Genomic DNA, 24,402 nt, shown 5'->3' with positions numbered 1-24,402 from the left:
GGAACAAATGTTCTCAGAGAGGTGGACAGCAGTAGACTAGAAATAAGAGCACAATAAAGTAGGAAAGAACAACAATCAAATAGAGGAGGGAATTAAAAGACAAAGAAGCCCTATCAGATGTTTGTTAATCAAGATAAACTTAAAAAAAGACTTTTATAGACACACAATACTGGTTATTACACACATGGTAACCACAAAACAAAATAGGGAACAGAGATTTACAGAAAACACAAGAAAAATCAGAGAGAAATTTACCACAGAAACTCATCCACACAATAGGTCAGATAGAAACAAATAGGAAAGAATTCAAAAATTTCAAATAAGCTCAAAACAAAATTCAGAATGGGCATAAGTAAACCACATATATCAATAGTTACCTTAAATGTGAAAGGCCTAAATTCACCCGTCAAAAGACTCAGAGTATCTAAGTGGATTAAAGAACATGACTCCAACTGGAAGAGAAAAAAAAAAAAAGCAAAATTAAAGCAAAGTAGACTATAGTAAAAAAAAAAAAAGAGAAAGAAAGAAATCTCAGTGGATTGAAAGAAAATATCACCATCTTATTCAATAGGAGAACTATTTGCATAATACACTTCTGACAGGGGACAATATCAAAGATATATAAACAACGTATAAAATGTAACAACAAAAACACCAAATAACCCAGTAAAAATAGGCACAGGGATAGAATACACATTTCTCCAAAGACACAAATGTCAAACATTCACATAAAATATTATTATCACACATTACAAGGGGAATGAAAATCAAAATGTACAGTAAGTATTCACTTTACACCTGTGAGTATGAATTGCATCTACAAGGATGAAAATAAGTGTGTTGGCAAGAATGTGGAGAAAAAGGAACTGGTATGCATTGATGGTGAAAATTTTAACAGTCCATATGAAAATAGCAAGTTTATTTAAAAAATTTTATTTATAAAATGGATACACTGACAAGACCATAGGATAAGAGGTGTACAATTCCATACAATTCCCACCACGAGAATTTTGTATCCCATTCCCTCCCCTGATAGCTTTCCTATTCTTTATCCCTCTGGGAGCATGGACCCAGGGTCATTATGGGGTGCGGAATGTACAAGGCCTGACTTCTGTAATTGCTTCCCCGCTGAACATGGGCTTTGGCAGGCCAATCCATACTCCCAGCCTTTCTTTCTATTTCCCTAGGGGGCAGGGCTCTGGGGAAGTGGGACTCCAGGACACATTGTTGGGGTCGTCTGCCAAGGGAAGTCCAGTTGGCATCATGGTAGGATCTGGAACCTGGTGGCTGAAAAAGAGTTAAGATAGAAAGCAGAACAAATTGTTGACTAATAATGAACTTAAAGGCCAGAATATTGCAGATGAAGATTTGGGTCTCTGTTTTGGAAAAAGGCTACTAAGTCCATTTTAGGTATATTCCAAGGGGCCCATGACCCTACTAGTTTTTGCCTAGACCTGGCATCTCATATGCAGGTGACCTAAGCTATTGTCTGGGGGGATGATGTCACAGGTGGAAAAAGGACTAAAAAGCTGGATCAGGGAAGGGGAGTAGCTCCCAAATATTGGGAAAATGTATAAGTATTGTTGACTGTAAATCCCATTGATTTGATCTGTGGCCCATAGTCAGCAAAGGTGCCTATGTAACTTCTGCATCGCTGTAGGGCTGAGCTCACATTCCATGGTAAATGCTAGGAAAATTCCATGCTGTGCCAATTTCAAGTGATAGGCAGAGTATGCTGTCCTCCTCCCTTTGGAGAATGGAACACTCCCCACCCTTGTTGATCCACATTGAGGGCCAGGTCTCATAGGCACCCACAGAGGGGTCCATTATGTTATTCCTGATGGAGATGACCAGTGACAATGGTGAGAAGGGTCTGTTAGAGGTCTAGGCCCATCATGTCTGTGTGGGAATTCCAGGACTCCCTGACTAGAGCTCCAGATTATGGGGTGGCTGGTAGTGACTAAAGAGTCATCATTTAAGTATGCCAGTCTCTTGCCCTTATTCAGCTTTTGTAGTCCTTACTTTGTCTGACAAGGTTAGCTTTGAAGTGACTGAGGAATATGTAATAGGATGCAGATGAGGAGGGTATGTAGGTCTAAGTAGAAACTATTTGATTAGGTACTTTTTGTTGTCTTGTTATGTTATTTTCAGGCAATCAGAAAGACCTAACTAGTTTTTTAATGTTAAAATGGGCCTATCATACTACCCAGATACTCCTGTGCTGGGGCTCATGCGGAGTGGCTCCAACCAGGGGGTAAGCCTCCGACCCTCCCTCACCAGTTCTAGAGGCCACATGAATTCAGAAAGAGACGTTGGGGAACATTCTGGTATGAACGTTCGTTTATTGGGAGAAGAGTACAGGTCTTTATACTGAGTTAAACAAAGGACATTTTTCACATATGTCAGAGATTACAGGTTTCTCAAAGGTCAGCTTGCCCCTATGGTAGGAGGCTGGTATGACAAGAATTGATGAGATACATAAAGGTCAAAACGATTAGTTTTCATGATGCAGGCAAGTTAATTATCCAAAGGTATTTGAGAGAAGCATAGGGTTTAAACCAGTAAGGTGAGGTAGAGAAGAAGAAAAACAAAAATTGATGTAAGTCACAGATATCAAAGAAAACAAGGAAATAGAATTTGGGGTCTTACTGTGTTGTTTTCGCCGGGCTGGCTTCACGGGCAGGTAACAGACGACCTGGGACTCATGGCTGGGTTGTACGCAGTATCTCTTTATTCATGCAGGACGCAGCACAATCTATACCAAGCTAAGCTAAACTAAACTACAAACAATCTTGTCCTTATAAATATACTAGCCCAGTAGGGTGGGAACAGGATGCAATGCAGAGAGGGTGGAGAGAAAAGTGACTGGTGAAAATCAGGGTATGACAAGGAGAGGATCAGGGTGTGACAATGAGAGGGGGCAGAGCAGGTGAGAATTTTACCACTAAACCACCAATCCCCTGGAGGGAAGGTGGTGCTTGTTAACAGAGGTCGTGTAAATAGAATGAAGTGGTTATGTAAATAGAATAGTATTAAGCAGGGGGAATTTAAACCAAATGAAACAGAAGCGGTTTTTAAAAGCATACCAACATTACTGCCTGGTGTTGTTGTATGCTAGAGTGTGTTCTCCTTTATGATCAAAAGGTGAAGTGGATGTGTGAACTTTGAGTGAACCCTAAAGCAGGCAAACGTTTGGCTTGCTAGCAGGGGAAACTAAGTATGAGAGGCTTGTAGGCTTTCTATGAGCTTGAGAGACTAACAATGAGAAACTGAGTCTGGGAGACTTTTCCCTCTTGGCTCATCCCTATAAGGAGAGAGGCTAACAAGTGAGGTGTCTTTCCAGACCTCCATCCAAGGAAGGAAGATCTCCCCTAAGCTCTACCAAGCTTTCACATAGTCCCACACTCCTGGGTATTTATTTGAAAAATGAATAAACAATTACTTAAAAGGATATACATACTCCTATGTTTTCTGCAACAAAGTTAGCAATAGCCAAGATACATAAAATTTACAATAAGTCAATTAATAAATATGTAGCATGTATGCATTTCCTCTCCAGCTTCTAGATGTAGAGTCAGGGTTGTGTGTTGTTCCTCATTGGCTCCCCCAGCATCTGCAGACATAGCATATTAGAGGCAGCAGTGCCTGTGACAGCATTGGCATTTACAACAGCAGCAGCAGCACTGGGCTCTGCAGTGGCAACCTCCAGCCCAGTGGCTTAAGCCATGGCGTTATTTCACGGCATCCAACACTGACAAAGACACCTTTGAATTGTGTACATTCCTTGATTCTGGCAAAGCCCAGAGACCTGGGTGAGTTGAGCTACCTGAGCAAAGAGGTGTTGGTGGGAGACTTGAAGTCCCTCTTTAACCAGTAGGGTTTGGAGGCTGAGGAAAGCCTGGGTCTTTTAGATGACTACCTGGAGGTGGCCAAACACTTCAAAGCTCATGAGTTTCCTGGTGATAGAGCAAAGGCGGGATTCTCCGAATGGCTGGCTGTGGACGGGTTGGTCAATGCCTCAGACATCAGCAAGGAGGATGCCTTTTCCAGGACAGATTGGATGGTGGAGAAAATGAACCTGAAGGAGTCTGACTTTGATGCTTTGTTGGGTATAGATGACCTGGAAAAGCTCATGCCAAATGAGCTTTTAGCTTCACTGGATGACACATGTGATCTCTTTGACCCCCTATTCCAGAAGAGTAATAAGGAGTTCCCCCAGATAGTGAACCCAATTGGCCATCTTCCAGAAGGTTTGCCAAAAATAGACCAGGTTTCCCCTCTGACCCTTCTGCAACTATCCTCCCCACCCCAGGGGTCCCAACCTTCACTCCAGATCATTCCTTTAGTTTACAGCTAGGTAGTGAGGTGGCTATCTCTGAAGGAGATAGGAAGCCAGACTCTGCTGCATCTATTAGTGAGATTCATCTTTGCATAAAAGAGGAGGATGCCCTGTCAGGTAATGACAGTGATATTTTTATGAGCCCTGACTCCTACTTGGGCTCTCCACAGCATACCCCCCTCAGACAAAACAATGATTATGTAAATAGACCAACAATAAACAACCTCACTAAATTGAAGCTAGGACATCTGCAGACAGAGGTCTCAGGTTGGTACTGTTGTTTGTGGGCAGGATGAGAGCTAGCACAAGATGAAGCCAAGAACTTAGACACTAGGGACTCTGGCATAAATTAGTACCATTTTATTTCTGAAAAACAGCAGTCAAGGCTGCCCATGGTGCTTTCTGTGAGAGTGGGTAAACTCTGAGCTATGTCCAATGGCTTCAAGGGTGAGAATCTGCTGAAGTGGTGGTGAAGTCACACCACAGTAGATGGGGATTTGTCAGACCAATCTGGTCTACCTCCCAAAACTAAGGCAGATTTTCAGAAGGTACTGTGCAGCACCTGGTTGATAAAAGGTAATAAGTGGAGGCTGATAGCCAAATGGTAAACTAAACCCTGCTTCTTCAAACACAAATTACACTTAGCAAAATGGCATTGCTTGAATTCAGACTGAAATATTACAGAGAAGGCATATATACACACTACATAGAGTTACAAAAAGCTCAAGGGTTTAACAAGAAAAATAATCCCAATGCTTCCCCCAGCAATTTTATTTTTAAACAGGTTTAAAAAACCTAGTAATTATAACAACAACACCTGTTGGCTCAACAATAACGAGAACAATAAATGCGCAAACAGAGAAATAGCAAAAATAAATTTCAGAACATGACGACTCTGAAACAGAAGGACTTTAGGAAATTTTAGGTACAGGGAGACTATCAGAGGAAGAATATACAAAATTCATTATGAGGTTTCTCCAAAATTCTAAGCACAATATTAAAAAGAATACTAAAATATTAAAATAGTATCTTATTAAGTAGTTAGGAAACCCTAACAGAAGAACTTAAAACAGAAGTCACCAAGCAGTTAGAAAGCATGAAGGAAAAGCTTCAGGTAGAACTGCAGAGTACAGTACAAGCTCAAGTTTTAGACATTATAAGTAGACTCACCCAAACAAAGAAAATAATGTCTCAATTAGAATATACAATTAGCCCACTCTTTTTAATTTAAAGATAATGAAGAGAAAAAGTTTAGAAAGAATGAGACAACCCTCTGTGAAATATCAGACTCCAACTATAGGTTAAATGCAAGACTGATAGGAATTCCTAACTACAAGGACAGGGTGAAGGGGAAAATTATATCTAGGAAAATTATATCTGAGAATTCTCCTCACTTAGGGAATCCTCAGAACATAAACTTTCTGGAAGTAAGGAATACACCCAGATACCTAAATACAAAAAGACCAACACCAAGACATATCATAGTGAAACTATCAGGAAAGAATTTTGCAGGCTGCTAGGGAAAGCAAAGAAATGACATACAAAGATGAAGTTATCAGGCTTTCATCATATTTCTTTTGACAAATCCTAGAGGTATAGAGAAAGTGGAATAATATATTTAAAATAATTATGTGGAATTGTACCCCTCTTATCCAATGGTCTTTTCAGTGTTCCCATTTTATAAGTAAAACCTTAAAAAAAAAGATAACTGACATCCATGTATTCTGTATCCTGCAAAGTTGTCCTTACTACATGAGGTAGAAATAAAGGTCTTTCCAAATATTCAAAAGTTAAAGAAGTTTTCCACCATCAAACTCATATTTCAGGAATTACTGAAAGGAATTCCATGGTAAAAGAAGAAACAAAATGATTACACATTTTAAGTGAAGTAAACAACAGCAGAATAGAACTAAATATTCAACAGAAATAAGAAAGAACAACAAAATTGGAGGGGGGCAATTAATGGAAAGAACAGAATTATCAAATACTAGTCTAAGACTTAAAAGGTATAGTGTGCTAGTTATAACATTTATGATAACCACAACACAAAGCAAGGGTCAGAGTGCAACAGAAAGTACATGTAAAGTTAGTTAGGAAATCACCATAGGAAGCCATCTAAACAAAATAGCAGATGGAAGCAAATGGGAAAATAATCAACAACATAAAATAAGCTTAAAAGAAAAATCAGAATGAGGAGCCAGGTGGTGTCACATCCAGTTGAGAAGATGTTACGATGCACAAGGACCTGGGTTTGAGCCCACAGTCCACACCCACGGGGGAAAGCTTTGAAAGTATTGAAGCAGTGTTGCAGGTATTTCTTTTTTTCTCTCTCTCATTCTCTCTCTCCCTCTCTCTCTCTCTCTCTCTCTCTCTCTCTCCCTCACTATCACTATCAATTCTCTTGATTTTGACCTATTATCTATCCAATAAATAAATGTAATAATAAAAAAATTAAAAATCAGAATGGATGTAAGTAAAATATATATCAATAATCATCCTAAATATGAATGACATAAATTCAACTGTCAGAAGACTTGGAGTAGCTAAATGGATTAAAGAGCATGATCCATCTATAAATGTCTCCAAGAAATGTATATTCAAAAAAAGATAATACTCATAAATCTGTGACATTTCTTTATACAAAAAATGTGCCAGAGGGAAGTCAAGGAAGTAATCCCATTTGGAATTGAATCCAAAAAGATAAAATACATAGAGATAAATCTAACAAAGGAAGTGAAGGGCCTTTTAAATGAAAACTACCAGACACTGTTAAAAGAAATAGAAGATCACACACACACACACACACACACACACACACACACACACACACACACACACTTGGAAGAATAAATATCATTAAAATGGCAATTTGGACAAAAGAAATTTATAGATTCAGTTCAATCCCCATTCAAATTTCACCAACAAATTTCAAGGAAATCTAACAACTTATCAAAAAGTTTAGATGGAGATAATATGAAAGATATAAAATGTGTAGAGAATATTTTGTAGACTTACAAATGTCATTGACACCAAAATTCTCCAAAGGATCAACCTACTACAGTAAGCATGTCCATATTATTTTGATTTTCTCATCAAGTTAGTCAACTATTTTGTAGATTCATTCTTTGTTTCAGACATGGTAAGATTGACTTCAAGGACATTTATCAGTCCACATCACATCAGAATTAGGAACACAGATAAAAAATTCAGTTTTCATTCAATATGCAAGATGTAAACATGTCCCAAAAAGACAATATTCATTTGTCTATAATCAATGTGGTTTAGGAAGTAGATGAATGAACTATGCAGACAAAAGAGAAGTGTAACTCATGTGTGTGTTTATTTACTTTTTATTTATTTATTTTAAAAAGGAGACATTAACAAAACTGTAGGAAAGGAGGGGTACAACTCCACACAATTCCCACAACACTATCTCCATATCTCATCCCATCCCCTGATCGTTTTCCTATTATTAATCCCTCTGGGAGTGTGGATACAAGGTCACTGTGGGTTGCAGAAGATGGAAGGTCTGCCTTCTGTAATTGCTTCCCTGCTGAACATGGGCGTTGACTGGTCAGTCCATACTCTCAGTCTGCCTCTTTCTTTCCCTAGTAGGGTGGGTCTCTGGGGAAGTGGAGCTCCAGGACACATTGGTGGGGTCTTCAGTCCAGGGAAGCCTGGCCAGCATCCTGATGGCATCTGGAAACTGTTGTCTGAAAAGAGAAGTAACATACAAAGCCAAACAAATTGTTGAACAATCATGGAAATAAGGTTGGACTAATGGAGATGAAGTGTTAGGGAAGTACTCACTGCAAACTCTAGTGTACTTCTGCCTTCAGGTATATATTTTGCCCTAGTTTATGGATACGTGTGAATATATGCTCTATCTCATGGAACCTAGTCTATATCTAGGTTTTGGGACTTTGTTAGGAAGTGAACCAACCACCTGCGATGGAATTAGAAAATATTATGAAAGGAAAGGTCTCACCTTAGTAATGAAGCTGAAAGGTTGTCATTGCACACCTGAAGTCTCTGGTCACAGTCTGAGCTGAAGCATGTTGATGTGGCACTAGTTGCATTGATTAGGTTGTGATCAGCAGATGCAATATTATTTGATATGAATTGGGAGAAACATGTGGAAAAGTGGGCCCTACCCTAAGGTCCCAGGACTGGGGGAAGTATAGGCTCTATAGTGGAAATGTGAGGTTCTTTCTGTCTTAGGGTTCAAGAAGACAGTGGATAGTTAGTGTTATCATCATATTATTTTTTAATTGGGTTAACTTTAAAGTCCTTTTGTAAGGATTTGTTGTACAATACCCAACATCTTCAATATAGCAGTGCTGCTGGTTGCTTCTGTTCTCCCTGGTCTAGGCTTTAGAGAGAGTCAACATATGAAAGACTCAACCTATGTATTAAAAAGACTCAGTCTGTGCTTTAAAAAGTTCAAGACATACAATCAATTTTCCCCTCTCATATTAATTAGTGATTTATATGACTACCATTTAATAGGAGTGTACATAGACACCATTCCCACCACCAAAAGACTGAGTCCCCTCCAACTCACCCACCCCCAGCCCCCTGCTGCCCCCGGAAGCCTAATGTCCACTCTCTCCCTCACCATAGGGTTTTTACTTTGGTGCCCAACAATAGATTTAGTCAGATCCTGCTTTTAGTTTGTCTTTCTGTTCTTCTTTCTCAACTTCTGTTGATGAGTGGGATCATCCCATCCTCATCTTAAATTTTCTGACTTAGTTCACTTAACATATTATCTTCTAGCTCCATCCAAGATGGGTCAGAGAAGGTGGGTTCATTTTTCTTAATAGTTGCATAATATTCCATTATTTATATATACCACAGCTTTCTCAGCCACTCAACTATTGTTGGGCACCTGGGTTGCTTTCAGATTTTAGCTATTATGAATTGTGCTGCTATTAACATAGGTGTACACATATCTTTTTGGTTGGGTGTTATGGAGTCCTTGGGGTATATCCCTGGGAGAGGAATTACTGGGTCATATGGAAGGTCCATGTCTAGCCTTGTGAGAGTTTTCCAAACTGGTTTCCACAGAGGCTGGTCCAATTTACATTCCCACTAGTAGTGCAAAAGGGTTCCTCTGTCCCCACATCCTCTCCAGCATTTGTTGCTGCTGTCCTTTTTGATGTATACTATTCTCACAGGAGTGAGGTGGTATCTCAATGTTGTCTGTATTTGCATTTCCCTGAAAATCGGAGACCTGGAGAAGTTTTTCATTTGTTTGTTAGACTTTTGGATCTCCTCTGGAGTGACTGTTTTGTTCATATCTTCTGCCCATTTTAGGGTGGGGTCATTTGCTTTATTGGTGCTAAGTTTGTATATTTTAGTGATTAGTCTCTTGTTTGATGTATGGCATGTGAAGATCTTCTCCCATTCTGTGAGGGGTCTCTGTTTGTTTTATAGTTTCTTTAGATGTGCAGAAGCTTTTCAATTGGATGTAGTCCCATTGGTTTGTTTCTGCTTTAGTCTTCCTTGCAGTTGGATTTGTTTCATCAATGATGTCCTTGAGGTTCAGGTGGGAAACCGTTTCACCAATGTTTTCCTCTAAGTATTTGATAGTTTCCAGTCTGACATCCAGGTCTTTGATCCATTTGGAGTTGATTTTTGTTTCGTGTGAGATAAGGTGGTTCAATTTCATTCTTCTGCATGTTATAACCCAGTTTTCCCAGCACCATTTATTGAAGAGAGCCTCCTTCTTCCATTTAATCCTTTGGGCCCCCTTATCAAAGATTAGATGTCCATAGGGGTGGGGGTTTAGATATGGGCTTTCAATTCTGTTCCACTGGTCTGTGTGCCTATTTTTGTTCCAGTACCAGGCTGTTTTGATGATGATGACATTATAAAACCGTTTGAGATCTGGGAGTGTGATGCCTCCATTTCTGTTTCTTTTCCTCAAGATGTTTTTGGCAATTCTAGGTGTTTTCTGGTTCCAGATAAATGAATGTAGTTTTTGTTCTATTTTCTTAAAGAAGCTTGGTGGAACTTTGATGGGTATCGCATTAAATTTGTATATGACTCTGGGGAGAATACTCATTTTGATAATATTTATTCCTCCAATCCATGAGCATGGGATATCTTTCCATTTCTTGGTATCAGTTTCTATTTCCTTGAATAGTGACTCATAGTTTTCAGTATACAAGTCTTTCACTTCTTTGGTCAACTTTATTCCTAGGTATTTTATTGATTTTGCTGCAACAGTGAATAGGTGTGATTTCTTTTTTTTAAATTTATTTATTAATTTTCTCTTTTGTTGCCCTTGCTGTTTTTGTTTTTGTTGTAGTTATTATTGCTGTTGTTGTCATCGCTGTTGGATAGGACAGAGAGAAATGGAGAGAGGAGGGGAAGACAGAGAGGGGGAGAGAAAGACAGACACCTGCAGACCTGCTTCACCACTTGTGAAGGGACTCCCCTGCAGGTAGGGAGCCGGGGCTCGAACCGGGATCCTTATGCCGGTCGCACTTCACGCCATGTGCTCTTAACCTGCTGCGCTACCGCCGACTCACCCATAGGTGTGATTTCTGGATGTCTTCTTGTTCTTCAGATTTAATGTTTGCATAGTGAAATGTCACTGATTTTTGTACATTGATTTTGTAGCCTGATACCTTGCTATATTGCCTAATAACTTCCAGTAGTTTTCTGCTGGATTTTTTAGTTTTTTCTATGTATACTACCATATCATCTGCAAATAGTGAGAGCTTAACTTCTTCCCTTACAATCTGTATTCCTTTGATTCCTTTCTCTTGCCTGATTGCTATGGCAAGAACTTCCAACACTATGTTGAAGAGTAATGGTGACAGTGGACAGCCCTGTCTAGTCCCCAATCTGAGGGGCAATGCTTTTAGCTTCTGTCCATTGAGTACGATATTGCCTGTAGGTTTACTATATATGGATTCCACTATCTTGAGCCATTTCTCATCTATTCCCATTTTTTGTAGAGTTTTGAGCATGAATGTGTGTTGGATTTTGTCAAAGGCTTTCTCTGCATCTATTAAGATTATCATGTGGTTTTGGATTTGCTTTTATTGATGTGGTGAATGACATTGATTGACTTACAGATGTTGAATGAGTCTTGCATTTCTGGGATAAATACCACTTGGTCGTGATGAACAATCTTTTTGATGTGCTGCTGTATGTGCTGCTGGGCAAGATCTTGTTTAATATTTTGGCATCTATGTTCATCAGAGATATTGGTCTGTAGTTTTCCTTTTTCTGCTGTGTATCTATCTGCTTTTGGTATCAGGGTGATGTTGGCTTCATAGAAGGTTTAAGGGAGTGGTCCAGTTTCTTCAATCTTATAGAAAAACTTTAGAAGTATGAGTATTAACTGTTTCCTGAAGTTTTTATAGAATTCGTTTGTGAAGCTGTCTGGTCCAGGACTTTTGTTGTTGCTGAGATTCTTAATAACTGTTTTGATTTCTTTCTCTGTGATTGGTGTATTTAGCTTTTTTAGTACTTCTTGATTCAGTTTTGGAAAAGCATGTGTTTCTAGAAATTCTTCCATTTCTTCTCGATTTTCTAGCTTGGTGGCATATAGTTCTTCATAGAAGTTTCCCATGATTATCTGGATTTCTGTGCTGTCAGTTGTGATATATCCAGTATCTTTTACAATTCTATTATTAATTTGAGTCTTCTTCTTTTTTTTTTAGTCAGTCTGGCTAGGGGGTTTGTCAATCTTGTTTAATTTTTCAAAGAACCAACATTTGGCTTCACTGATCTTTAGTATGGCCCTTTTATTTTCAATGTTGTTGATTTCTGCTCTAATTTTGGTGCTGTCCTTCTGTTTACTTTAGGGTTCCTTTGTTCCTCTTCCTCTAAGACCTTAAGATGTGCAGTAAGGTTGTTTATTAGAGCTTTTTCTTGTTGTTTAATATGTGATTATATGGCTATGAGTTTCCCTTTCAATACTGCTTTAGTTGTGTCCCAAATATTTGTATCTTTTGTGTTCATTTTCATTTGTTCTGAAGAACATTTGAATTTCTTGCTTGAGTGTCTTTCTTACCTGGTGGTTCATAAGCAGTATATTGTTTAGTTTCCAAATTCTGTGTTTTTTTTTTGTTTTTTTTTTTTTTTTTAGTAATTTTATGTTTGTTGTTAAATGTTAGCTTTACTCCACTGTGGTCTGAGAAGATACTTGGAATGATTTCAATGCTCTTGTATTTGTTGATGCTGTCTTTGTGGCATAACATGTGGTCTATTCTTGAGTATGTGTTGTGTGGATTTGAAAAGAATGTGTATTCAAGTATTTTGGGGCATTAACAACTCTGAAAATGTCCAGCAGGTCACGTCTGTCCATCTCTTCATTTAATTCTCTTGTTTCTTGTTTCTCTGCTTCACTGACCTAAGTGTGTCTAAGTGTGAGAGCAGGGTGTTAATATGTCCCACTATTATTGTATTACTATAGATGTATTTTTGTAGTTCTTTCAGTAGGTGTTTGATGTATTTAGATTGTCCCCAATTGGGTTCATAGATGTTATAATTGTTAAATCTTCTTGGTTGATAGATCCTATAATCATTATGTAATGATCTTGCCTATCTTTTATTACTTTATTTAATTTAAAATCTATTATGTCAAAGATGAGAATGGCTGTTCCTGCCCTTTTTTTGTGGTCCTTTAGCCTGTATGATAGTTTTCCATCCTTTCACTTTAAGTCTGTGTTTATCTTGTTGGGTCAGATGGGATTCTTGCAAGCAGCATATGATTGGGTGATGTTTTATGATCCATCCTCCCACCTGTGCCTTTTAATGGATGAGTTCAAGCCATTGACATTTATTGATATTATGGATTTAATGTATTGTAGTGCCATTATTCAACAATTATTTGCTCTTATATATTGTAAGTATGATAGTGATGTTCTTGTTTATAAGAGGTCTTTTAGAACCTCTTTCAGGACAGGTTTGGTGATGGTTGCCTCTGTTAACTGTTGTCTGTCTAAGAAGGTTTTGATCCCTCCATCTAGTTTGAATGAAAGTCTAGCAGGACATGTTATCCTTGGTTGAAACCCTTTTACATTCAGGGCTTGATAGATATCTTGTCATTCTCTTCTGGCTTTTAGAGTTTTGAGTGGAGAAGTCTGCTGATAGTCTTATGGGTTTTCCCCTAATGTGACTTTTTGTTTTTCTCTTGCAGCCTTTAAGATCCTTTCTTTATTCTTAATTCTTTTCATTGTGACTATGATGTGTCTTGGTGTCTTCCGGTCTGGGTTGATTCTGTTTGGAACTCTCTGGACCTCTTGAATCTTAATGTCCTTTCTGTTATCCAGGTCTGGGAAGTTTTCTTCTATAAATTCCTCTAGAATGTTTCCTTTCCCTTCCTCTCTTTCTTCCTCTGGCAGGCCAAATGTACAAATGTTGCTTCTTTTGAGATCATCCCATATGTCTCTGTTGTTGTTTTCAGTGTTTCTCAATCTTTTTTTCAGCTCTTTTACCTCTTTCTTACTTTTCTCTAGCTCATCCTCTGTCTGGCTAATTCTGTTTTCTGCTTCTGTTAGTCTGCTTTCCCCTCCCTCCGCTGCTTTCTTCAGTTCAGCTATTTCAGCTGTAATTTCTCTAATTACCTTGAAGTATCTAGTATTTTCCTTGAGGGTCTCATCTGTTATTTCCCTAATTCTGCTATCCCTTGCCTCCATATCTGTCTTCATATCTATGATTATTAAATTTGTTATAGCCTGCATAGTTTTCTTATCTAAGGTTACCTCTGACTGATTTGTAGTTTCTTCTGGGCTCTTGTCTTCATTCATTGTAGTAGCAGTTTTATTTGCTCTTGGTATGACCATTTATTTTTTTATTGATGTAATTTTTACTTTTATGTTCTGTTGTTATTCAGTTGTTGTGTTTTGATTACAATCCATGCTATACTAAATACTTTTATAACAAATGCAATCACCAACTTCAGAAATTACAATAGTAACTGAAATAAGGATTGAAGCAGTTTAACCAATACCAGTTAGCCAAACAATGGCTCCAGTCCAAGAAAAAATAGCAACAAAATCCAAATGAAAAAGAAAGAGTAAGAAAAAAGGGGCTAGCAAGACTAGATTATGCAAATCTACTGTCCACTGTAAATTCTAGGGTTAGCAAGAGGAGAACGGGAAGTAGAGAAGAGACACACACAAAGTGAGGCCACTCTGAGTCAGATTTCTTCCCCAAAATAATTCACTAACGAGTATCAGTGAATTCAGAAAGCTGAAGAAGGAGGGAGGAAGAAAGGAAGACAAGAATGAGAAAAGGAAAACAAAAAAGAAAGAAAAAATGAAAATAAAATATAGCAGTGAAAAAACAGCAGTGAAAGGAAAGATTTTTTTTAATGTGCTAGGAGGAGAGATAAGGCGGAGAGTGGATAGAGGAGGTAGGTAGAGTGAAACAAGTCCCTCTCCCAATGGATAGGACACCAAGTAACTTAGCAATGGAAAATACACTAAGAGTTAATTTTGGTCAATCTGAAGGAGGGGGGCAAGGGGCACACATGTATATAATAGTAATAATAAAATAGAACAGAGTAAAAAAAAAACCTAACAGTCAGTCTACAGCTTGGATGGCTCTTAATTGGCGCTCAGAAAGGAAAATGGTTGGAATAATACCCCTGGTGAGCCAGGAAACTTGGTAAAGAAAAAAGCTCAGTGGGGAGCCTGCTAACAGTTCCTCTACAATCCCTGGGGTCTGGTTATAGGGAGAGGGGAGAGGGGTGAGCTTCAAAAATAATCACAAAATTTCCTTTATTTTTTCTCTGTTTTCTAACCCCAATTATGCTATAGTTACCTCCTTGGTGTCACCCTTAGGACCCCTGTACACCGTCCTGCTGAAGGCCATGTGTCCCTACCCTTCCAGAAGCTGTTGTTGGAGCTCACTCCAGCAGCTGCTTCCAAGTCATCATCTTGGCTCCCCTCCTTATTATCTTTTTTTTTTTAACTTCAACTGATCCAACCTGGGTAAAAACACACTTTTTAACATATTTTTTACAGACTGTGATAGTATAGGCTATCATAAAGTTTGTCAAGTCCCAGTTGTTTCCAACAACAAAAGTATATTTTTATTTCACACATGAAAAAATGTGTAGTTTAGACTTAACTCCTGTGAGTATGTCATATATCAGGAAAAGGTAGCAGCAACACATGCTGTAGAGGTTGTGAATACAAAGAAACCTTCCTTCACTGCTGGTGGGAATTAGTCCAACACCTGTAGAGAGCAATCTGGAGAACTCTCAAATGGTCAGAAGTGCACCTACCCGATTATCCTGCAATTCCTCTCCTGGGGATATATCCTAAGGAACCAAGCACACCCACACAAAAAGATTTGTGTTTACCTATGTTCATAGCAGCATAATTTTTAATAGCCAAAACTTGAAGCAACCCAGGTGTCCAATGACAGATGAGTGGTTCAACAAGTTGTGGTCTATATACATATGGAATGCTACTCATCTATTAAAAATGGTGAATTCACCTTCTTCACCTCATCTTGGATAGAGCTTGAATGAATCATGTTAAGTAAGAAAAGTCAGAAAGAGAAAGATGAATATGGAATGCTCTCACTCATGGACAGAAGTTGAAAAATAAGACCAGAATGGAAAACACTAAGCAAAACTTGTATAGGAGTTGGTGTATTGCACCAAATTAAAAAACTCTGGGTTGGGGAGAAAGGTTCAGGGTCTGGAACATAATGACAGAGGAATACCTAGTGAGGGTTGAATTATTATGTGGAAAACTGAGAAATGATATATATGTGAAAACTATTGTATTTGATCATCAACTGTAAACCATTAATCTCCTAAATAAAGGGGAAAAGTGTGTAGATATCTAGGTGTATTTTCACAGGGTAGCTTATTTCCATGTTATGTTTTATTAAGAAATCAACATTTCAACACATACCTTAACTTTCTTTTCATCAGAGAGAGAGGTTTGAGATATTAAGTGCTATCGACTAAGTTCTAAGAGTCCCCTTAGAACTTCTTGTATTAAAGATCAACTATGGTGAATTGACATGTGTCACTTCTGTTCATATACCATAGCCTACAGGTTATTTTTTCCATGTGTCCTCAAAGGAAAAGAAAAAATAGATACAGAGAGACTTCCCTATAGCAAAATTATATGTAGAAACTGTTATTATAAGGTAAAACTTAAAATAATAGTAGAGAATAAAAAATGAATCAATATAACTGAGTATAAAGCATAAGACACAGAGAAAAGTGTAAATAATCTTAAGAGGTTAAAAGATAATGAACTGGAAGTTGGGTGGTAGCACAGTGGGTTAAGTGCATGTGGCACAAAGTGCAAGGACCTACATAAGAATCTCTGTTTGAGCTCCCAGCTCCCCACCTTCAGGGGAGTCACTTCACAAGCAGTAAAGCAGGTCTGCGTGTGTCTATCTTTCTCTCCCCCTCTCTGTCTCCCCCTCCTCTTTCCATTTCTCTCTGTCCTATTCAACAATGAGGGAAAAAGCAATAATAACTACAACAATAAAACAACAAGGGCAACAAAAAGGAATATATATATATATATTAAAAGAAAGATAATGAACTTAGCTCCAGAGACAGCTGTGATGAGCCCAGAAAAAACAATATATGAATAATAGGAGTATCAGAAGGAGAAGAGGTAGAGACAGGAGTGGAACTAATTAAATGACATAATAGCAGAGAACTTATAAAACTGTTAATGAACACACACACACACACATATATATGAACATATATGTATATATCCAAGAAACACAGAAACACAGAATCACTTCATACCTATGCCCCTTTCCTTGCACTTTGCGCCACCTGCTCTTAACCCGCTGAACTACCACCCAACTCCCAGGGCCTTTTTCAAACAAAGAACTTCTGAAAGAAACTATCACTACCAAACCTTAACTACAAGAAGTTCTAAGGGGACTCTTGTAAATTAATACAAATTAGTACATCAACTTAAAAACAAACAATTAATACATCAACTTAAAAACAAACAAGTCATACATAACGACTTTGAAATATATTTAAATTGCTAATTTCACTTAATGTCAATGGTCTAAATTCACACATCAAAAATACAGAGTAGGAACATGGACCAGGAAATCCAACCCAAACATGTGCTGTCTTCAGGAAATCCATAAGGCTTTTCAGGATAGAAATAGGCTTAAAATGAAAAGATGGAAAATCATCATATAAGATAATGGACCACAAAAGTGGCAGAAATAGCCATGTTTATATCTGAAACAATATATTTTTAAATATTCAAGGTAATGAAAGATAGAATGGTTAATGCACAATGCTCTGGGGATAAATAAATAATAATAATCAATATCTATATAATAAGGAGGTAATAAAATATGTAAAACTGTGAGAAGTGTACCTCTATAGCAATACAGTAATACTGGGAGACTTGAACACTCCACTCCCAAATAGATAGATTAAGTGAACAGAATACTAATAAAGAAACAAGAGAATTGAAATAAGATGCGGTTAGGTTGGACCTACAGGATATCTTCAGAGTTCTTCACTCCAAGAAAGTATAATACATATTAATTTCAATTCTACATGGGATTTTTTTTTCACTTATAGACCACGTAAGAGGCCACAAAGACAGCACCCATAATTTTGAAAACTATGAAATCATTTTAAGAATCCTCTTTGACCATAGCAAATTAAACTAACATTCAACCCCAAAGAGAAAGCTAAAGAAGGTTCCGAACATGAACACTCACTAGCTCCCTACTTAAAAATACTGGATCAATGAGGACATTAAAATGATCCTGAAAATAAATTAAAAGGTAGATGTGATCTACCAGTATGTTTGAGACACTGTTCAAGTGGTATTAAGAGGAAAAATTATATCCCTACAGGAACACATTAAGAAACAAAAAAACAAACTTTAAATAAACATTCTCACTAGATGTCTTAAAGAATTAGAAAATATATGACAAAGAAAACTCAAAGCCAATAGAAGAAGTCAAATAATAATAAAACACTAGAGGAAAAATACTAATAACATTGAAAACAAAACACAAGATCAATGAATCTTGTTTTTTGTTGGAGTAAATAAAATTGACAAACCCTTGGCTAGGTTTACAAAAAAGAGGAGAGGGGGAGTCCCTTATAAATAAAATAACAAATGGAAGGGGAGAGATCACAAAAGACATCACAGAAATTCAGAGCATCATATAGGAATTTTATATACAACTATATGCCACCAACTTAGAGAACCTGGAAGAAATGCCTGAGTTTTCTGAAGCCACCAACCACCCAGGATTGAACCAGGAAGACAAAGACAACTTGACTAGAATAACCACAGTCAAAGACATAGACATTGAAACAGCCTTGTTAATAACAGAAGTCTAGGCCCAGAGGGCTTCATAAATGAATTCTACAAAAGTTTCAAGGAAGAGCTAGCACCTCACTTTTAAAACTTTCAAAATATCAAAGACACACGAATACTTCCTTTCAGTTTCTATGAAACCAACATTATCCTGATACTAAAAGCAGAGACACAATCAAAAAAAAAAAAAAGAAGAAGCAACTACAGACAAATAACCCTGATAAACCCAGAGGCTAAAATACTGAACCAAATCCTAGAAGTCTGGCTATAACAGTAGATTAAAAATGTTGTAAACTATGATAAAATGGGATTTATTCCAAAATTGCAAGGCTGAATCACCATAAATAAAAAAATAAATATGATTCACCACAAAATCAAAAGTAAATCCAAAAACAACATGATTATCTCAATAGATGTAGAAAAAGAAAACCTTTGACAATAGCACATATACCTCCAACCTCAAAACATTAAAAAGAATGGGGACCTCAAAACATAATACAGAATCACTATAATAAAACTGCCTGATAGTGTAATAAAAATAAACACACAGACCCATGGAATAAAATGGAAAGCCCAGAAAGTAAACCTTACATCTACATCTAATTTTTGACAATGGAGCCCAAAACATCAAGTAGAGAAAGGAGAGTATATTCAGTAAGTGTTGTTGGGGAAATTGAGTTGAAACATGTAGAAGAATAAACTGAGTCACCATAATTCATCAGATATATGAAGAATGCTCTAAGTCACTGATGACTAGGGAAATGCAAATACAATTAACAACAAAATACTACTTTACACCTGTGATATTCTCCTACACTAGAAAAGACAGAAATATGAACTGTTGGAAAGGCTGTGGGGGGAAAGGGACCATCCTACACTGCTGGTGGGAATGTAAGTTGGTCAAGGCCCTATGGAAACCAGTCTAGAGGACGGCCTGGTAGAGGTGCACCTGGTTGAGTGCATATGTTGCAATGTGAAAGGATACAAGTTTGAGCCTCCAGTCCCCATCTGCAGGGGAAAAGTTTTGCAAATGGTGAGGCAGTGATGCAGGTATCTATCTAGTTCCCTCTGTTACCCTCTTCCCTCTCAACTTCTTACTGTCTCTATCCAATAAATAAATAAAGATAATACAAAAATACATTATAAGAAAACAGTCTGGAGATTCATCAGAACTCTAGAAATGGGTTTGCTCTGTGATCCAGCAATGTCTATCATAAGGATTTACCCAGAGGGAAAAAACACACCTATGCAGACCATTTTCATAGGATCACAATTTTAACAGCCCAAATGAGCAAACCAGATGTCCAATAGCAAGTAAGAGTGGCTAAGAAAATTGAGGTACATCTACACAGTGCAATACTATACAGCTATTAAAATGATTAAGTCATCTCCTTTGTAATATCTTGGTCAGAAGTTAAAGTAATCATGTTGAATGAAATGATTCAGAAAGAGAAAGACCAAAATGGAATGCTTCCCCTCATAGGTTGAAATTATGAAGCAAAAACAGTGCGTAAAAACAAGGTGAAACTTGGTGTGTATATGTATGTATGTATGTATGTATGTGTGCATGTGCGTGTGCGTGTGTGTGTGTGTGTGTGTGTTACCAAAGCAAATACTCTGGGGAAGTAGGGAAAGGGACTAGATGAAGGGACACTGGGGTCATGGTGCACAACAGGAAAAGTTGCCTTAGTCTGGGGGATCAAGTGTCTCCCAGACACCAATTAAGGAGAGTTGAGAGACTATGCCTATGTGACAAGACTACACTGTAAAGAATTAACCCCTCAGGGCCAGGTAGTGGTTCATCTGTTTAAGTGCACATGTTACAATGTGCAAGGACACAGGTTAGAGCCCCCAGTCCCCACCTGCAAGAGGAACACTTTGCAAGTGGTGAAACAGGGCTGCAGGTGTCTCTCTGTCTCTCTCCTTCTCTCCCATCCCCTCCCCTCTTGATTTCTGTCTCTATCCAATAGAAAAAGGTAATAAAAAATAAAAAAGAATTAACCCCTCAATTAAAACAATGATATAAACTTTCAGCTATAAAGTGAATTAAATATGAAGACCTAATGTAGAACATGATGACTACTATTTATAACAGTGAAGATACTAAGACATCAGAACTTAAATATCCTTACTGGAAAATAAAATGAAAGATTAGATGTGTTACCTAGATCAGATTAATTCTTTCACAATGTATATATTTATCATATCATCATACCGGATTTTTAATTTTGTTTATTTTTTATTTTATTGTACTTATTATTGGATAGAGACAGAAACATTGAGAAGGTAGGAGGAGATACAGAAGAAGAGAAATAGAGAAACACCCGTAGCCCTGTTTCACTTATGAAGCTTTTCCCTGCAGGAAGGGACCAGGGGCTGGAACCTGTGTCCTCGTGTACTGTTATGTTTGTGCTTAACCAGGGGCATCACTGCCTGGCCTACTGGATACTTTAAATGATGTTACAAATTTATATATCAATTGAACATCAATAAAACTTTAAAAATACCAAACCTTATTTAACTTTCACAAGAAAAGAAAAAAATTAAAGGGTTACCACACATTTACTTTACAGTGATTAGGAACTCCAATCCAGAATTCTATTTTCCTTCAATACCCATCTACCTTCTGTTGGGTAGTATGCCAGGCCCCCTGGCTTAAAGCTTCTGTCTCTAATCCTGCTTAACTAAGCACCGGCATGCCTGCATGGCATTAGTTTGATCCCACTCAAAGCTGTGGTCTATTTACATAAACCACTGTTAACTAAGAGCCACCCTCCCTCCAGGGCATTGGTGGATCAGTGGTAGAATTCTCGCCAGCTCCACCCCCTCTCCTTGTCACACCCTGATTTTCACCAATATCTTTTTTCCCTCCACCCTCTCTACGTCACACCCTGTTTCCACCCTACTTGGCTAGTATATATGCAAGCTGCTTTTCTGAGTAAAATCACTTGGAATTGCTTTCCAGCTCTGAGAGTTCCAGAGTGTATCTCCTGTGACGTTAGTGCAGCACAAGTTCCTGATCCCTCTCCCACGCAGCAGCCTAGGTTGGCTCCAGTTGAGTTCCCTCCAACCCAGAGAGCACTTGCTCTGGAAGAAGCACCCTCAGGCTATCCCAGCACCTTCTCCCCAAAGAAAAAAATAAATTTCAGAAAGGGCAAAGGAACATCTTTCACACTCCAGGATGATATAAATCAAAATAACAAGGCATGCATTATAAATTTTTAATAAATATACAAGAAAATCTGGCAAAATAAAATACAGTGCCTTTGTTAATACTTCAAATTGCAAAAGTAAGTGTGTTTGAATGCACACATACATAATACTCCCTAAACATTTGGTATAATTTCACACATTTAACAATTCTAATTGGGAAAAATCACTACTACAGAGATGAATGATTTCTTCTGGCCAGCAAGACTTTCATTAAAAGGTTCTAAATCCATCATAAACTATTCAGGCTGTAACTCAAGCCAGAAAATCAGTAAGAGAGTCTGCTTTCATTCATTTCCTTTTTATAATGCCAATTTCCATTATTGAAGTTCTTATGATTGCATATACACTCAAAATTCATAATTTCCCAATGCAACCAAAGGCTAAGTGTTGGTTACACTCAGTTATCTACATTAAGTCAAATAAATTTAACTAATCCTGAGTATTATGTATAGAGCACTGAGAAAAGTGGTAGTGGATATTCAAAGAAGTTACAACTTTCATCAGCCTGAAATTTTCTCTTTATATAATAAGCTACTGAAAAGGCCAGTCTCTGAAATCTTGGCAAGACCAGTTGGTGTTTTATATGAGATTTTGGAACAAGGGATATCTGGCAGCTTCATTGAAGAAGGACTTTTGGAAATAAATAAATAATGTGTTGTATCTCTTTTACTGGTGCTAGTATAGTTAGGGAAAGAGGAAGGAAACCGAGAGCCCGTTGTTAGGAAAGAAGATGGAGAATATAACTGAAATTAAAACCTAAAGCTTGACCAAGTGTATGAAGTGATTGGTGATAATTAAGGGAAATGAAGTCTCAAAATATATTCCTTTATAAAAAATGTCTGGAGATAGAGAGGATTTTACAAATTTGTCTTTTTATAAAAATTGTAAAACCAATACCTAATCTCAATTCAAAGAAAATTTGGTCAAAATCCTTACACTACTTGTATCTTTGTCATTATCAGATCTCTTTAAGAATTGTCCCCTCTCTCCATTTTTATCTCTTAAGAATCAATAAAGTGTATCCTCCTCCATGTCTTCTCAAATTATATTTCTCCTACCCAAAAGTGACAGAGTCATCTCCTATTGTGATGTAGTGAGAAACATGGGGTGACAATATAATTCATATATTAGGCAGTGGTGGAAGATCTAAAGTGAGGTAGATCTAGAGTGAGGAAATGATCATAAAATTATACTTAAGCAGGCACTCACTCAACAACAAAAATACACATAATATAATATATAATTTTTGTACAAACTATTGTATTTTACTGTTAATCCCCCAATACAGAATATATATATATATATATAATTTGCATAGTATTTGTTCCATATCCCTTGTGAAAAATTATATTTGTTTTCATAATGACCTAGATATTAGGGTATGTACATGTGTGTGTGTGTGTGTGTGTGTGTACTTACAGAACAAATGTATAGTAACCACAAAAGTACCTCAGATACAGAATTCAGGACTGTAGAAGATTCTAAGTTTGAGTCTCTTCATCACAAATCTTGAGGAACATTTTGACTTTCTTCTCATCAGTCAGTAAATCAATCAAACAATCTTTTAAAAAATAACAATAAACTTATAATCAAGGATACACATGTACAATTTATGAAATCATTATGCCATCTAGCTAGTTGTTGTGTTGCAGTGGGCATTCTTAGGGTTACTTCTGTGAATAATATACTTTTAGGAGCTTGAAACATAATGACAGAGATGTATAGGTAGACTAATGTTGTCTCTCCTCCTCCTGTGGGTGGTGGTGGTAGAATCCAATGGAGAAGATAGGCATTGTAATGTCAGGTACAAATAATTTATTTCTCAACAGAACTGAGAAAAAATGCTGAGAGACAGTGAATTCTAATGATGAGACAGAAACCAATAATAATAGTAGGTTTTCATGGAGTTATAAATCTAAGATATATAGAAACTAGATAGATTTGCCTACCTACCCCTGGTAATCTCTAACCACTTAAGTCTCTTGTAACACAAGCAGAATATATGTTTTCTAATTCCCCATATACTGAAATAATTGTGTAGGGAAATACAAATAAGATTATTTGTTCAGGATTCTGGAAGATGGCGGAATGAGAAGCTGCTAGTGGCTTGAGCTCCGACTACATCTACTGGAAACGGTAGGAATTTTTGCCTTTAGTAGGACAGTAAACAAGGGGTCCTAGCAGTCACACCAAGGAGGTGACTATAACTCAGTTTGGGTTAGAAAATAGAGTAAAAAGAAAGGAAAAAAAAAATTTTTTAATTATTATTCCCTAAGTGCACCCCCTCCCCCTCCACCCCATAACCAGTCCCTGGGGGCCAGAGAGCTGCTCTTAGCAGGCTCCCCTACTGAGCTTCTTTCTTTACCAAGATTCCTGTCCCAACAGGGGGGTGTCATCCATTCTAATTCTATTCCTTTCTGAAACCTTTGGCCATTTTTCTTTCTAAGTAGCCAATAAACTGCCTCTGCTCAGGGGGCCTGTGCAATGTGGAGCCATCCAAGATGACAGGACATGTTTTGTACTCTGTTCTAT

At 37.5% G+C, this 24,402-nt stretch overlaps 1 pseudogene; it reads left to right on the top strand.

The window, feature by feature from the left end:
• The first annotated feature begins 806 nt into the window (after positions 1–806).
• LOC103127520 (cyclic AMP-dependent transcription factor ATF-4-like) lies at positions 807–22,521 on the top strand (annotated as a pseudogene).
• The last annotated feature ends 1,881 nt before the right edge of the window (positions 22,522–24,402 follow it).

Source organism: Erinaceus europaeus, chromosome X (assembly GCF_950295315.1).
Source record: "Erinaceus europaeus chromosome X, mEriEur2.1, whole genome shotgun sequence".
Lineage (NCBI taxonomy): Eukaryota > Metazoa > Chordata > Mammalia > Eulipotyphla > Erinaceidae > Erinaceus > Erinaceus europaeus.
The sequence above is the reverse complement of the archived record's forward strand: the minus strand, read 5'-3'. Positions and strand labels throughout refer to the sequence as shown.